Genomic DNA, 13,955 nt, shown 5'->3' on the forward strand with positions numbered 1-13,955 from the left:
TCCTTGTTGTGAGTGCAGCTGAGGAAAGCTAGACTGCTGGACAAATGAAATAAGGGTTTGGAGAATTTTGAGAGAAAAGTGTTCGGAGAATTTTGAGAAGTTAGCAAGAGAATTGGAACTTAGGTTTATAGAGAAAATGGGGTAGTATATATAGGGCATGGCTGGTCCCCTTTGGAGAGATGGTGACCAACCATTTGTGGCATTTTTGGGTGTAATTTGTAGTTAATTAGCCAATTAATAGATTAATTAGGTAATAAATCAATTAATTAGCTAATTAATATAATTTGAAATTAATGTTTTGGGGGTTACCTTGTGGAGAAGATTTGATGAGGATGGATGAAATAGGTTTTGAATAAATAACTATTTTGGGCACTTTTGACTTGATTGAGGGATGATTGTCCACTACTCGCGCATAGGAGTTCCGGTGTTCCTTAAGGGTAATTTTGTCCTTTTCATCCTAGAATCCACATGTCTCCTCCATATTTTTCTTGATTATTTTTTGCTCCACAACACTAATATTGTTTTCAAGTTAACAATATATTTCACAATTTTATTACGAAAGATGCCAGTACAATTAGAAATAAAACCATTTAGTACAAATTTGTAAATGACGAACATAGGATTTTTCTCATTATTCAACAAGATGTGTTTGTAAACTTTGCATTCGACTTTGGAAATTGCATAGCTTGAGTATGACCCAAAAGAGAAGATCTTATGAACATTTAGGGAGATCAAATTTTTTAAATCAAATTTGTAAATTAAATTATATGGTTATAGAAGATTTATTTTCTTTTTTATTTGGTAATCATGTGGTTATAGAATATTGATTATGTCTAAAGTGAGATTTGCAACCTATATGGCTCTGAGCGAGCACCTAGGCACACTAGGGGGTTGCCTAAGATGCACTAGCAAAACAGAAATATTAATTCTATATTCGTTTTCCCCAAGAGATAACAATGCCCAGTTTATTTCCAACCAAAACGGAAATTCAATCATTTTTTCTACTATTTCTTCTAATTTCCAGTTTAATCATTTTCTCAAGCAAGAATTATCAAACCAAAATAACCACATATATATACACCACACATGTAACATTTTCTCAAGCAAGAATTATCAAACCAAAATAACCACATATATATACACCACACATGTAAACACGACAGCGCTGACAGTGTACAGTCCAGCGCACTAGCTCATTGATCCGCCGAATGAACTCAGATCCCTAGCAAACCTGACCCAAACCTACTCGCATACCCACCTAAAAGAAGTGGTGTAAGCAGTGACTACATCGCAACCGCCGTGAAGCACCGCACTTCCATTAGTGACATGCGTCCAGCTGCGGTCAGCAAAATGCCCCCAAAAACCTGTCTGCTACGACTGCCTACAAAGGTTATCGCGCACGAGAGATTTTTCAATGTGACCGTCACACGAGGTGGTACATCACGTGTCTCTATATAAATTGTGAGCTATGCAAGTTAAAAGATTAATAACATAAAAATTAAAATTTTCCACCACTTGCATAAAAACACGTGGTGTACCATCCGTATGCCCGTCACAACTAAAAATTTCTCATCGCCCACGTCGATTCTAGAACCATCCACCCTCTACCTTCTGCCACATGTCATTCCCTTCCCCTCTCTTCACCCTATATATTCACCTCTCTCACTCGCATTTCAACTTTCAAATTTCAACTATAGCTTGTTTAGCACAGAGGGTGAGTACCGATTGGGAGAGAGAGCAAACAACAGCGTTCAAATCGAACAACACCAGTTGAAATGTTGTCCACCGATTTCCAGCTATCACTAGGATTCAGGTTCCACCTGACGGAAGATGAGCTCATGAAGCACTACCTCTACCGGAAATATGTGTCACAGCCAATATCCGTCCTGATCATCGCCAAAATTGACCCTTACAAATACGACCCCTGGGAGCTCCCAAGTAATTATCCCCTAAATTTTAGGAATCTTTTCCAAATTATCATAGATTTTCTTTTCTAAATAATATTTATTAGTTTATTAATTTAAATTTTGTATTGCAGGTTTGGTGTTGTACGGAGAGAAAGAGTGGTATTTCTTTTCGCCAAGGGATCGGAAGTACCCGAACGGTTCGAGGCCGAACCGGGCGGCGGGAAGCGGTTACTGGAAGGTGACCGGTGCCGATAAGCCGATTGGGCATCCGAAACCAATGGGGATTAAGAAAGCTCTGGTGTTCTATGCCTGAAAAGCATCGCGGCGAAAAGACCAACTGGATTATGCACAAGTATCACCTCGCCGACATGGACCGCTCACCGCAAAAAAAAGAATAGCCTCAAGGTATGCACGTTACTCTCTGATGTGAGAATTACTTGACACACAAATTAAACCCTCTTTTTGACAATTGTAGTATAGATGTAAGTAGGGTATCGTTCTAGGCCGGGGATTAGGAGGGATTGCTAATCTATTCTAAATTAATTTAAAAATATTAAACAAGACTCAAGGACACAAAACTAGGCTAAAAGCTCTAATAACTCAAAACACACTTAGAATGACTCAAAATAATGAAAACAATCAAATTAGACACTAGGAACTGAAATGGACGGAAATTGAATTAAAAGACTAACAACAATGAAAACTAACTAAATAATATAATTTAATAATGGGGAGGGTTTGGTTTTGACGAGAAGTAAATTAAACTTAAATAAATTACAGAATTGACAAAACCATGAAATTAAGGTGAAAGGATAGGTGACGGACTAGCTAGAGGGTTCTTCTCCACACATGACACATATGCAACCTAAATTGATTTTCAGTTGTTCTTTCAATAAGTTGTAAATCTCAATACTTCAGATTAACCGTGAACGGCACTTTTTTAATCTTCAAGTTTTCCTTAAGTTATTGAATTGGACGGAAAAACGCATACTACAATTCAAAACATTCTTCAAAAGTCCCCTACGTGAAAAGCACAATAGAGATACAATCAAAGATCATTAAACTTTGTGAAAACTATAAGCATTGACGAGGCATTCGTAACTATGATTTGCATGAAACTTATGCCAAGAATTCACTTAACACGATTGTGGATAACAACCTTCACTACTTGTGAATATAAGTTCATAACGATTAGGTGAAATTCACTTATATTCTAGCATCAAATTCATGCATGTAAATTAAGTATGCATTCTTAATCGACATACAAAAATAAGTTATCAATCAAGCAGTTAAGCAAATTAAATCACAACTCAGAAATCACAACTGAAGGTAATCAATTCATATTACAAATATATTCATGGCTTTGAATTAACCTCTAGCCAAAATAAATTTAGTTACACATTTTTATCAAATTAAACCAAAAGTAAAACATAAGTTTGGAAAGATTTAACCGAGAGAAATGGAGTGAAGCCTCTAATTTTTCTTGCTGCCTTGCTCTCTCCTTTTCTGTCAGTTTCCGCAAGGCAGCCCTCTGATTTCTGTCTATCCCTGCACGTGTTGGTTCAAAGCTGCAAGGACAGCTTAGCTCTTCTCTCTCCCCGCCAATCTCTGCGTGTGGACTCCCCGTAAGCTGCCAAGTTTTTATTCTGCTGGTTCCGAGGCTCCCCTAGCTACCCGAGGCTTATTTCCTTCTGAAAGTTGCTGCCAAGGGCAGCTGGTTTCCTCCTCCCCTCAGCTTGGCACCGAGGCCCCCCTCTTATTCTTTTCTTCTTCTCCCCCGTTTATTCTTCTGACCCCCTTGGATTCTTTCACGCTGCCACGTCTAGGAAGAGCACCCATCTCATTAAAAATTGCTCATCACTTTATACGAAATACTTCCTTTCCGCGTTCCCTCTTCCCCACCGACGTTGTGGACTTCCTCTTATTTTTTCTGCCACAAAACATGAATCATGATGATGTTTCAAACATCATCATGATTTATCATTATTATTTCTTTTATTAATTTTATTTAAAAGCTGATCTACACAGACAGTTTTGACGAAGTTATTACATAAAATTTCACTTGTTCTATTTTTATTTTCTTTGCATAACAAATCCTAAAAACACAAAAATAATGTAAATAGCTCAAAAATATAAGGAACTAACTAAGACAAGACGAGTGAATTCGAAGTAAAAATATATATAAATATGATCCGATCACTCTCCCTCTTGTAAGATTAGGGGTTGGGGGTAAAATTATGAATCTGTAACTTAGTTGCATGATGATGACGATTCGGTTGACACGACTTCGTTCAAATCGTTTTTTTTCTTTTTTGAACAAATAATATTATTTATATCTAGCATCACAATACGTTAGTAATATGTATTGTAAAAATGTAGTTCAAATTCACTTTCTATGAGGCTTGAATTTTAAATCTCTCATTTATAAGCGAAGAAAATTTTAACGTAAATAATATTTCCCAAATGGGCTTGAGTCCCACTTGTTCATTCCACGAATTGGTGCTGTATGCGGATGGTGGAGATTGAACCTATTTTAGATCAACGGTGTGTTAAAAATTTCCAATTTTGGAAAAACAAATTGACTTTTTTTGTGGGGGAATTTGATAGGAGCATATTTATGCGACTTAGTTAGCTTGTTCTTGTGCATTTGTGTTGTTATTTCTTAGTTAATTATGCATTTTAAGCTATTTTCGTGTGTTTGTAGGTCATAATAACAAAGTTGGCAAGAAAGTGCATTTCGGAGCATTTTTGAGCATTTTTGAGCCAAGATTGGATAGTGCAAGCATGGAGACATGAGGATGGACGTTTTTGAAGATTTGAAGGCTAGAAATCAGCATGTGTATGTGCAAGTGTGTTGACCTACAACTCCAAACATCCATCCACTACACCCATTACATCCACTCATTACCAAACACTCATCCACTACACCCATTACATCCACTCATTACCACAACACTCACCCACTACAACCATTACATCCACTCATCACCAAACACTCATCCACTACACCCATTACATCCACTCATTACCAAACACTCATACACTACACCCATTACATCCACTCATTACCACAACACTCACCCACTACACCCATTACATCCACTCATTACAACTCCATACACTCCTCTCCCTAGCCTATAAATACATCCACCCTTCACCATAATTTGGGGGAGATCTATCTAAAGACACTACATTCACATCTTACAACTTTCATCCAAACACTTCCATTCATCCTCACATCCATTCCTCCATACAAACAAACCTTCAAACACTCACCAACACCTTGTGCCGTAGCAAAGGAAGGGAAGGAAAGTGCTTGGACATGCTTGCCATTCAAGTTGGATTGTTGGAGCGTTTTTAGGTGTTTTCTTTCTTTTGTTTTCAATTTCTAAATTTGTTTATCTTTGCTTTGTAAGTATGAGAAACTAAACCCCCCTTAGCTAGGGGGGAATTCAAAACCATGTTCATGCTTGCAATATGATTTGATTACTTTCAGTTGTGATTCATAAGTTGTGAATTCAATTTACTTATCCATTTGAATTAAAACTTATTTGTGTATGTTGGTTGAGAGTGCACGCTTAATTTCCATGCATAAATATGATGCTAGGATATAAGGGAGTTTCACTTAATCATTATGAACTTATATTCACAAGTAGTAAAGGTTGTTCGTCACAACCGTGTTAAGTAAATTCTTGGCATAAGTTTCATGCAATTCATAGTTACAAGTGTTTCGTCAATGCTTATGATTTTCATAGAACTTGATGATTCTTACTTGTATCTCTATTATGCAATTCATGTAGGGAACTTGCGGGGAATGCTTTGGGTTGTTGTATGCAATCATCCAATTCAATGAAATTAGGAAAATCTGAGGATTAATTTAAGCGTACCTAATTAATCTGGGGTGTTGAGGTTCATGGTTTATTGAAAAGCAACTGGAAATCATTTTATATGCAAGTATGTCATGTGTGGAGAAGAACCTCCTAGCTAGCCTTCCATCCATTCAATTTACTCAAATTCGTGCAGATTTCATTAGTTCTTTAATTTACTTGTTTTGTTTTCCTTATTTTCGTCCAAAACCAAAATCCCCTTATTTTATTAAAGTCATATTAGTTAGTACTTGTTTTAGATTGTGTTTTTAAGTGTTTTAAGTCAAGATAAAATCAATTTTCGTCCAACCTTAGTGTTAGTGGCAGAAACTGCCTTAGAGTTGTATTTAGGCAGTTTTGAGTCTCTATAATCTGTTTTGAGTCTTGTAAGTTTAATTTCATGCTTTTAAGTTTGTTTTCACATATTTAAGTCAGTTTCAAGTGTTTTAGCAATCCCTCCTAATCCCCGGCCTAGAACGATCCCTACTTACATTCTTTACGACAATTGACAACAAGAGGGTTTAATTTGTGTGTTAAGTTAATTTTCGCACCAGAAGTGTTATTGGCACTTCAAAAACCTCATTCTACACTCCTCAGAAATATAAATTTTTTTCCTAATATAGAAAGTTTGAAGTGTAGAATGAGATTTTTGGAGCGCTAATAACAATTCCCTTGTGTGATGGTGACTAAAGCTATTAGCGATAACTTGATAAGGGGATTTTATTTGAGGTTAGGATTTATTTAACTTTTTTATTTTCTTAATTAGTGAATGATTAATTAATTTAATTGGATACCGATAGACGGTCTGCATTTTCACAGCTGGATGATTAGGTTCTATGCCGAATATACAACAAGAAGGGCATCGTGGAGAAGCAGCAGCCTGAGCAGCAAGAAAAAGAATAGCAAACAAGGATTCATAACGTAAGCACCAGCTCAGAGTTCGAGGATGGGAAGCCACCAGCTGCGGTGGTCCTCATTCGTCCCCCGAACAATTACGTGTACTTCAACACGTCGAAATCGGTGCCAAAGCTGCACACGGACTCGAGCTGCTCGGAGCACGTGGTGTCGCCGAGGTTCACGTGTGAGGTGCAGAGCAAGGCTAAGTGGAAGGAGTGGGAGAAAGCCCTTGAATTCCTGTACAATCACACGGATGCCACCATGGAGAACGGGTTCAGGGCGTAGTTCCAGAGTGACAATCAGATGTCCCCGCTACAGGACATCTTCATGTACCTCCAGAAGCCTTATTGATTTTGATCGTGTGTTAAGGACTACTGTAAACATATATGAGACGGCGCATCGGACGGCAACAGGAGACCGAAGTCAATGAGAGTGCCTTTATGCGTCAATGGATTTGGAGAGCGAAATGGGATTTAGATTGAGATTGGGATAGGGATTCGATTGGGGTTGGTATTTCACTTGTGGGTTCAACATTTTGGGGTCCAAAAGTGAATTGGGACCGTTGGATATAAAAATTATAAAAATGACGGGCGTATTCTGCACACAAAATTATTATGAAAGAAACTAAATTTTTTAAATCAAATTTCGTAAACTAAATGATGTAGTTATTAATTATTGAATTATCACTTAAGTGTTGATTAACGTATTTAATTCTTATTGGTGATACGTCATTTAATTTACAAACTTTGGTTTAAAAATTTAGTCTCTCGAACGTTATCCATTATGAAATATTATCATTTAGTAGTAAAATGTGTAACATTTGTACACGTAGGTTATGTTGTTCACAAATTTCACATGGTGATATTGAAGGCAAACTATCTAAATTCTAATATTTGTTTGTAATTCAGATCATGGTTGTAGTGAGTTACTATGCTTTTCCTTTGATAGTCATGTGTCCTTAGTTATTTTTCTTTGGAGGCATGGTGTGCTGTAAATTACTGTAAATTATTGATATTGATTCAAACTTGGCACATAAAATGAAAATGTTGTTTTAGGTTGTGGTATTTTTGGTTTTGAAAAAAGAGAAGGGGGCTTTTTAGGATGCCGCGACTTGTTCTGATTTTATTGAATTTTATTTCAGAAGTTGTAGAATGATGAAGATGTCTTTGTATCACTAAGTGAAATTCTATGCGGACATTTGTGCTTAATTCATATTGTCTCCTTTCTTGTCGTATTCGTATAGTTCTCATTGATATGAACGCATGAGAGCAAATGAAACAAAATTTGTATAGTTTAGTAATTATACTTTTGTTGGAATTTATAGAGTCGGTTTGTGTGTCATTGGGCCCCACAACCCTCTCTCATGCGAGTCCAGATTTTCTGCACCCAAATACCCTGTGGTCCTTCCGTGGCCCCTCTAAATATGCAACACGTGTCCACCCACTCACTAATCTTAACTCTGTTATTTTTTCTGTTATCCTTAAACTTCTGTTATCTACTAAATTTTTGGAAAAAGAAATTGCAAAAGGCATACGACGCCTGGACTCTACCAAATATCCCTCTATTGCACGACTCTCTTTCTTCCTTGCTGTGGCTTCCAAAGTTCTTCGTTTCCATGTCCAAGCATTGAACCATGGAGCCAAAAAAATCATATGCATAAAGTAGAGCACGACCCTAGAGAAGGAGCAACTGTAAGTAAATTTTTTTTCTTATTTTATTTGTGAATGAGACATGTGAAGGGGTTGAGATAGATTAGTTAGTGGAGATGGTTTTTTGTTTTTTAACCATTGTTGTCCTTTGCCCATATTTTGGTCTTTAATTCCATTTCAATTATGGTCTCGGAAGCATCACAATTAATTGTGGACAATCTTTCTTTTTACTTGCAGAATATGGACATCATTGGAGTATCAAACTGAAGCACATCGTAAGCTGGATTTCGAAGGTGATATTTCCATGAATAATTTTGTTGAAGGCGAGTGCAGTGACAAAAAGTTAGAAGATACAACAGATGGTGAAAATATTGTTTTGATTCATTCCAAAATACAAAAAGAATTCATTCCAACAGTTGGCTTGGAGTTTGAAACAGAAGTTCAAGCGTATAATTTTTACATGACTTATGTATATCATGTTGGCTTCGGCATTAGAAGAAATAATGCACATAAAAGGGAAGATGGCACGTTTAAAGACAGGCTTTTTGTTTGCTCTGCTCAAGGTTACCGTGGACCTGATAAACATGATGCTAATGTTCAACATCATCATACTAAGACTAGATTTGGGTGCCAATCAAGGTTGCAAATAAATTCTCCCATACCTGGTAAGTATCTTATGGTTGACTTTGTTGCCGAGCATACACATGGGACAACAAGTCCGTCTAAGACACATTTTTTTAGAGCTCACAAGAACATTAGTGTTGCCCGAAAAACCTTAGCTGATATGGCTGATAGTTCCGGAATTGATCCAAAAGCAACTATTGAATTTTTTAGTAGACAAGCTGGTGGCCGTGAAAATCTTGGGTTTATTCCTGAGGATTATAGGAATTACTTATGTTCTAAGCGAACAACTGAAATGAAGATAGGGGATACTAGTGGAGTGTTGGAATATTTGCAAAAAAATACAATTGAACGATCCCAATATTTTTTATGCAATACAAGTGGATGAAGATGATCTGATAACTAACATTTTTTGGGCAGATGCAAAAATGATGGTTGATTATGATTATTTTGGTGATGTGGTATGTTTTGATACTGATAGGAGCATATTTATGCGACTTAGTTGGCTTGTTTTCTTGCATTTTCATAGTTTGTTTGTGTTTATTATAGTGTTTTAAGCTATTTTCGTGTGTTTGTAGGTCCATATGACAAAGTTGGCAAGAAAGTGCATTTTGGAGCATTTTTAGGCAGTTTTGGGCACCAAATGGATAGCTTATGAATGGAGCAAGATGGATGGACGAATTTGAAGTTCAAGAGGCTAGGAATGTGCTGAAAAGAGTGAAGAAATAAATCCAAGTCAAGGAAAATAAGAAATCAGCTCAAAAGAAGAAACATTCTCTAAAACCTTATCCAACCTTATCTTATCTTATCCTATCCTAATCCTATCCTAATTTAATTCCAGCTGCATGGGGGATTTATTTTCAGATTAGGACACATTAAAATAGGTTTCTAGAAGCCTTATCATATCAGCCACACCTTATCCCTTGTTTTTTTAGGAATCAGCCACAAAACAACCTTTCTAAAAGGCCTTATCCCTTGTCCTACAAAAGTGGCGCCCCAAACCTTTCTAGAAGCCCTAGAACCTGCAATCCTTTTCCCTTAGGATTGTGCAATCCTTTTCCTTCATGAATTGTGCCAAATACACATTCATTTCCTTCAGAAATTCGTGGGTTTCCCTAGCCCTATAAATACAAACCTTTGTGCAGCAATTAATCCACCACCCTCTACCAAAATTCACCTACATCCATCCACCACACCATCCACCACAATCCTTTTGTGCCGCAGCTAAGGAAGGAGAACAAGGAGCCATCTGGAGTGTTTCTAGGTGTATTCTATCTTTGTTTTCAATGTTTAATTCAAGTTATCTTTGTTTAATTGCGAACATGAGGAACTAATTTCTTTATAGTTAGAGGGGAATTCGAAACCATGATTATACTTGCAATATGAATTGATTACTTTCAATTGCGATTTGATAAATTGTGAATGCAATTCGCTTAACTGTTTTATTCAAAACTTATTCTTGTATGGTTATTAAGGTGGCCAACTTAGTTTGCATGCATGAATTTGATGCTAGAATGTAAGGGAGTTTCACCTAATCGTTATGAACTTATATTCATAAGTAGTTAAGGTTGTTAGTCACAATCATGTTAAGTAAATTCCTGGCATAAGTATCATGCGCTTTCATAGTTACGAATGTCTTGTCAACACTTATGATTTTCATAGCACTTAATGATCTTTGATTGCGTCTCTATTATGCGCTTTCATGTAGGGAACTTTTAAGGAATAATTTGATTGCGATGCGCTATTTCCATTCAATTCAATGATTTAAGGAAAATCTGAGGGTTAATTGAAGCGTACCTAATTAACTTGGGGTGTTGAGGTTCATGGTTTATTGAAAAGCAATTGGAGATTGACTTGTATGCAAGTGTGTCATGTGTGGAGAAGGACTTTCTAGGTAGACCATCACCCATCCAATTTCCCAATTTTCGTCCAAAATCTGTTTTAGTCTTTAATTTGTTTGTTTTACTTTATTTTCGTCCAAAACCCAATCCCCCTTACTTTGAAGTGTTAGATTAGTTAAAATCTGTTTTGGTTTGTGTTTTTAAGTGTCTTGAGTCAAGTTAAAACCAATTTTCGTCCAAATAACTCCTTAGAGTCAGTTTTGAGTCTATTTGGTTGTTTTGTGCTGTTTTGAGTCTTTTAAGTTTGGTTGGAGTCTTGTGAGTCTTGTTAAGTGTTTTTAAGTCAGTTTCAATTAGATTAGCAATCCCTCCTAATCCCCGGTCCAGAACGATCCCTACTTATACATATACTACAATTGTCAAAAGAGGGTTTAATTTGTGTGTTAAATTAATTTTCGCATCAGTGGCCCCTTTAAATATGCGACACGTGTCCACCCACTCACTAATCTTAACTCTGTTATTTTTCTGTTATCCTTAAACTTCTGTTAACTTTTGTTATCTACTAAATTTTTGGAAAAAGAAATTGTAAAAGGCATACGACGTCTGGACTCTACCAAATATCCCTATGTTGCACGACTCTCCTTCTTCCTCATTATGGCTTCCAAAGTTCTCCGTTTCCATGTCCAAGCATTGAACCATGGAGCAAAAAATTCATATGCATAGGGTAGAGCACGACCCTGGAGAAGGAGCAACTGTATGTAAATTTTTTTCTTATTTTATTTGTGAATGGGACATGTGAAGGGGTTGAGATAGATTAGTTAGTGGAGATGGCTATTTGTTTTTATTTTTTTATCAATGCTGGCCTTTGCCTAGATTTTGGTCTTTAATTCCATTTCAATTTTCTTAGTCTCCATGTCCAAGCATTGTACCGTGAAGCCAAAAATTCATATGCAAAGTGTTGAGCACAACATAGAAGTTGAACCATGCAACCCAAAAAGCCCATGCAAAGAGATTCATCTATTGACATTCGTTCCGCAAATGACCAAGTAGAGTACAAGTGCAGAGAAGTACCATGAAAAGGTTTATTGCAACCATCAACGTGGTGCATGGTTTTAATCGAGCACAAACAAGTGTTCAATTACATTCGAAGTGTGATGAACTACTACGAATGAAGAGGCTCTTAGTTGTTTTCTTGTCAATAGAGTTAACTTCTGAAAAATCCTCATCGTCAGTATGTTCGAATTCTGGAGTTTTTATCAAATAATATATCATGGTCTCATCCAAAGAACCTGAACTACTAACTGATATCGACTAATCCGTGCTAATACAAATTGAAAGATCACAAAACCTTGATATAACCATAATAGATGGAGATGCCAACAGCTCTGGCAGCAATGAAATTGGATACATGAGACAAGGTCATGAAATTGCATTAATAAATTGATGGTAACAATTCATGTGCTTGTCAGCTTATAAATATCACAAGACCATACAAGAATTGAGTGAAATCCTGATTTTAAACCCAAGTAGTTTTACTCATACTCTACCATACGTCTAGAACATATTAGCATGACTCTTTGAAAAATACATGGACAAAATCATCAGTGCTACAATCCTTTTCCACTTTCATATTGTATGTCCATATGCTGACTCTTCTCTTGGCTTGTAAATTGAGGTAGCCATGTTTGAGGAACATTGTTGATAAATGCCTACAGTAATATAGCCTCCCATGTGGCTTTGTTGGCGTATATATAAGCATGCACACAACACAAATAAAAATAAGTTTAGCGAGTAACATACTTCAAATAATGATAAGGTGAATTACTAAATACACTTTAAAGTGATAATACCTGAGCAAATTGAAATGGTTGTCTAAATTGCATTTGTGGAAGCATTACATTTTGCTTATGGACTGGAAAACTCGTGTTTAATTTATTGCCACCAGGAAGTTATGCAGTGCATGGGTTGGACAAAGAAAATAAAAAATGACTCAATAAATTTAAGAAGGAAAAGAAATGACAAGCAAATACAAGTTAAAAACTAATGATGAAGCTTGAGGAATACCTGAACAAAGTTTGTAGGTAACTAATTCATAGTTTGGATTGGCACACCTATGGTTAAATTACAAGCAGTCTGTTCATGGTAGTTGATAATACAAATAAGTAACTACTTTAACACACCTTTATAAAATTATGTCAACTAATTAAAGATAAAACATACATGTTGGATTGGGAGGGTGGAAGCCATAACGCTTTGTGTGGCAGGAGTACTTGATCTATGCAATGCCTTTTTTCTAGCACTTTTCTTTTTTGTGGCCTTTTCCAAAGCACTTTTTGGCCTACTAGATCCACTAATTGATTTTCTTTAGTTTTAATTCCTCTTACTCTAGTGTTATGATCGCCATCCACATAAATATTTTCTTCAAGTGGAGACACATTATTGACGGCTGGGGAGAGGACTTGAGGAGCTTTTTTAATTTTGTTTTCTTTGAAGGATGCATCAACATCTGCCAATGTGTTCGTAAGTGCCCTTATAGTAATTTCATATGCTTGTTGAGATTCTGATGCCCTTATTGCTAATTGAATATTCAACTGGCATATCTCTCTATAGCACCTCATTACTTCTAACTTTGGGTCATTTTCACTTGTAGTCATGCAAGTAGATTTCGCACTTTTATCCTTAACATTTCTTGTCAATCTCTTCAAAATGTATTGAGTAAGAATACTCTTGATATTTTTTGTAGAGAGGACCTTTAAAGCATGAGCACACAACATTCCGGCAAACTCGAACTTCTTACAACTACAAGATATGGTGATGTTAATTGAGTCATATGTGACAGTATGGTATACATGCCTTCCATGAAGAGCAAGTCCATATTTGCTCACTGTACCACCCTCGCCTAAGAAGTTCAACACACAATCATGAGCTTTAAATAGTTCATTCTGAAATATAGTAAACACTTTTGGTGTGTAAACACTAGCTACATGCTTCAAGATTTCAACCGAAAATGACAAAGCTAGAGAACTTTGACTTGCTTTAAAGTCTGCCTTTAATTCTTCATAACGGTGATCCTCAACTAGTCTCTGAAAGTGGTTAAAAAAACGCAGCAAATCATGTTTGTAATTGGTATACCTCTTTAGAGAACTATTCATGCTTTTGCTACGTTGGGTGGTG

The 13,955-nt window shown here is 36.4% G+C and overlaps 1 pseudogene; it reads left to right on the forward strand.

Annotated features, from left to right (window-relative positions):
• The first annotated feature begins 1,775 nt into the window (after positions 1–1,775).
• Positions 1,776–7,250, forward strand: LOC103441546 (NAC domain-containing protein 2-like; annotated as a pseudogene).
• The last annotated feature ends 6,705 nt before the right edge of the window (positions 7,251–13,955 follow it).

This window comes from Malus domestica, chromosome 08 (genome assembly GCF_042453785.1).
Source record: "Malus domestica chromosome 08, GDT2T_hap1".
Lineage (NCBI taxonomy): Eukaryota > Viridiplantae > Streptophyta > Magnoliopsida > Rosales > Rosaceae > Malus > Malus domestica.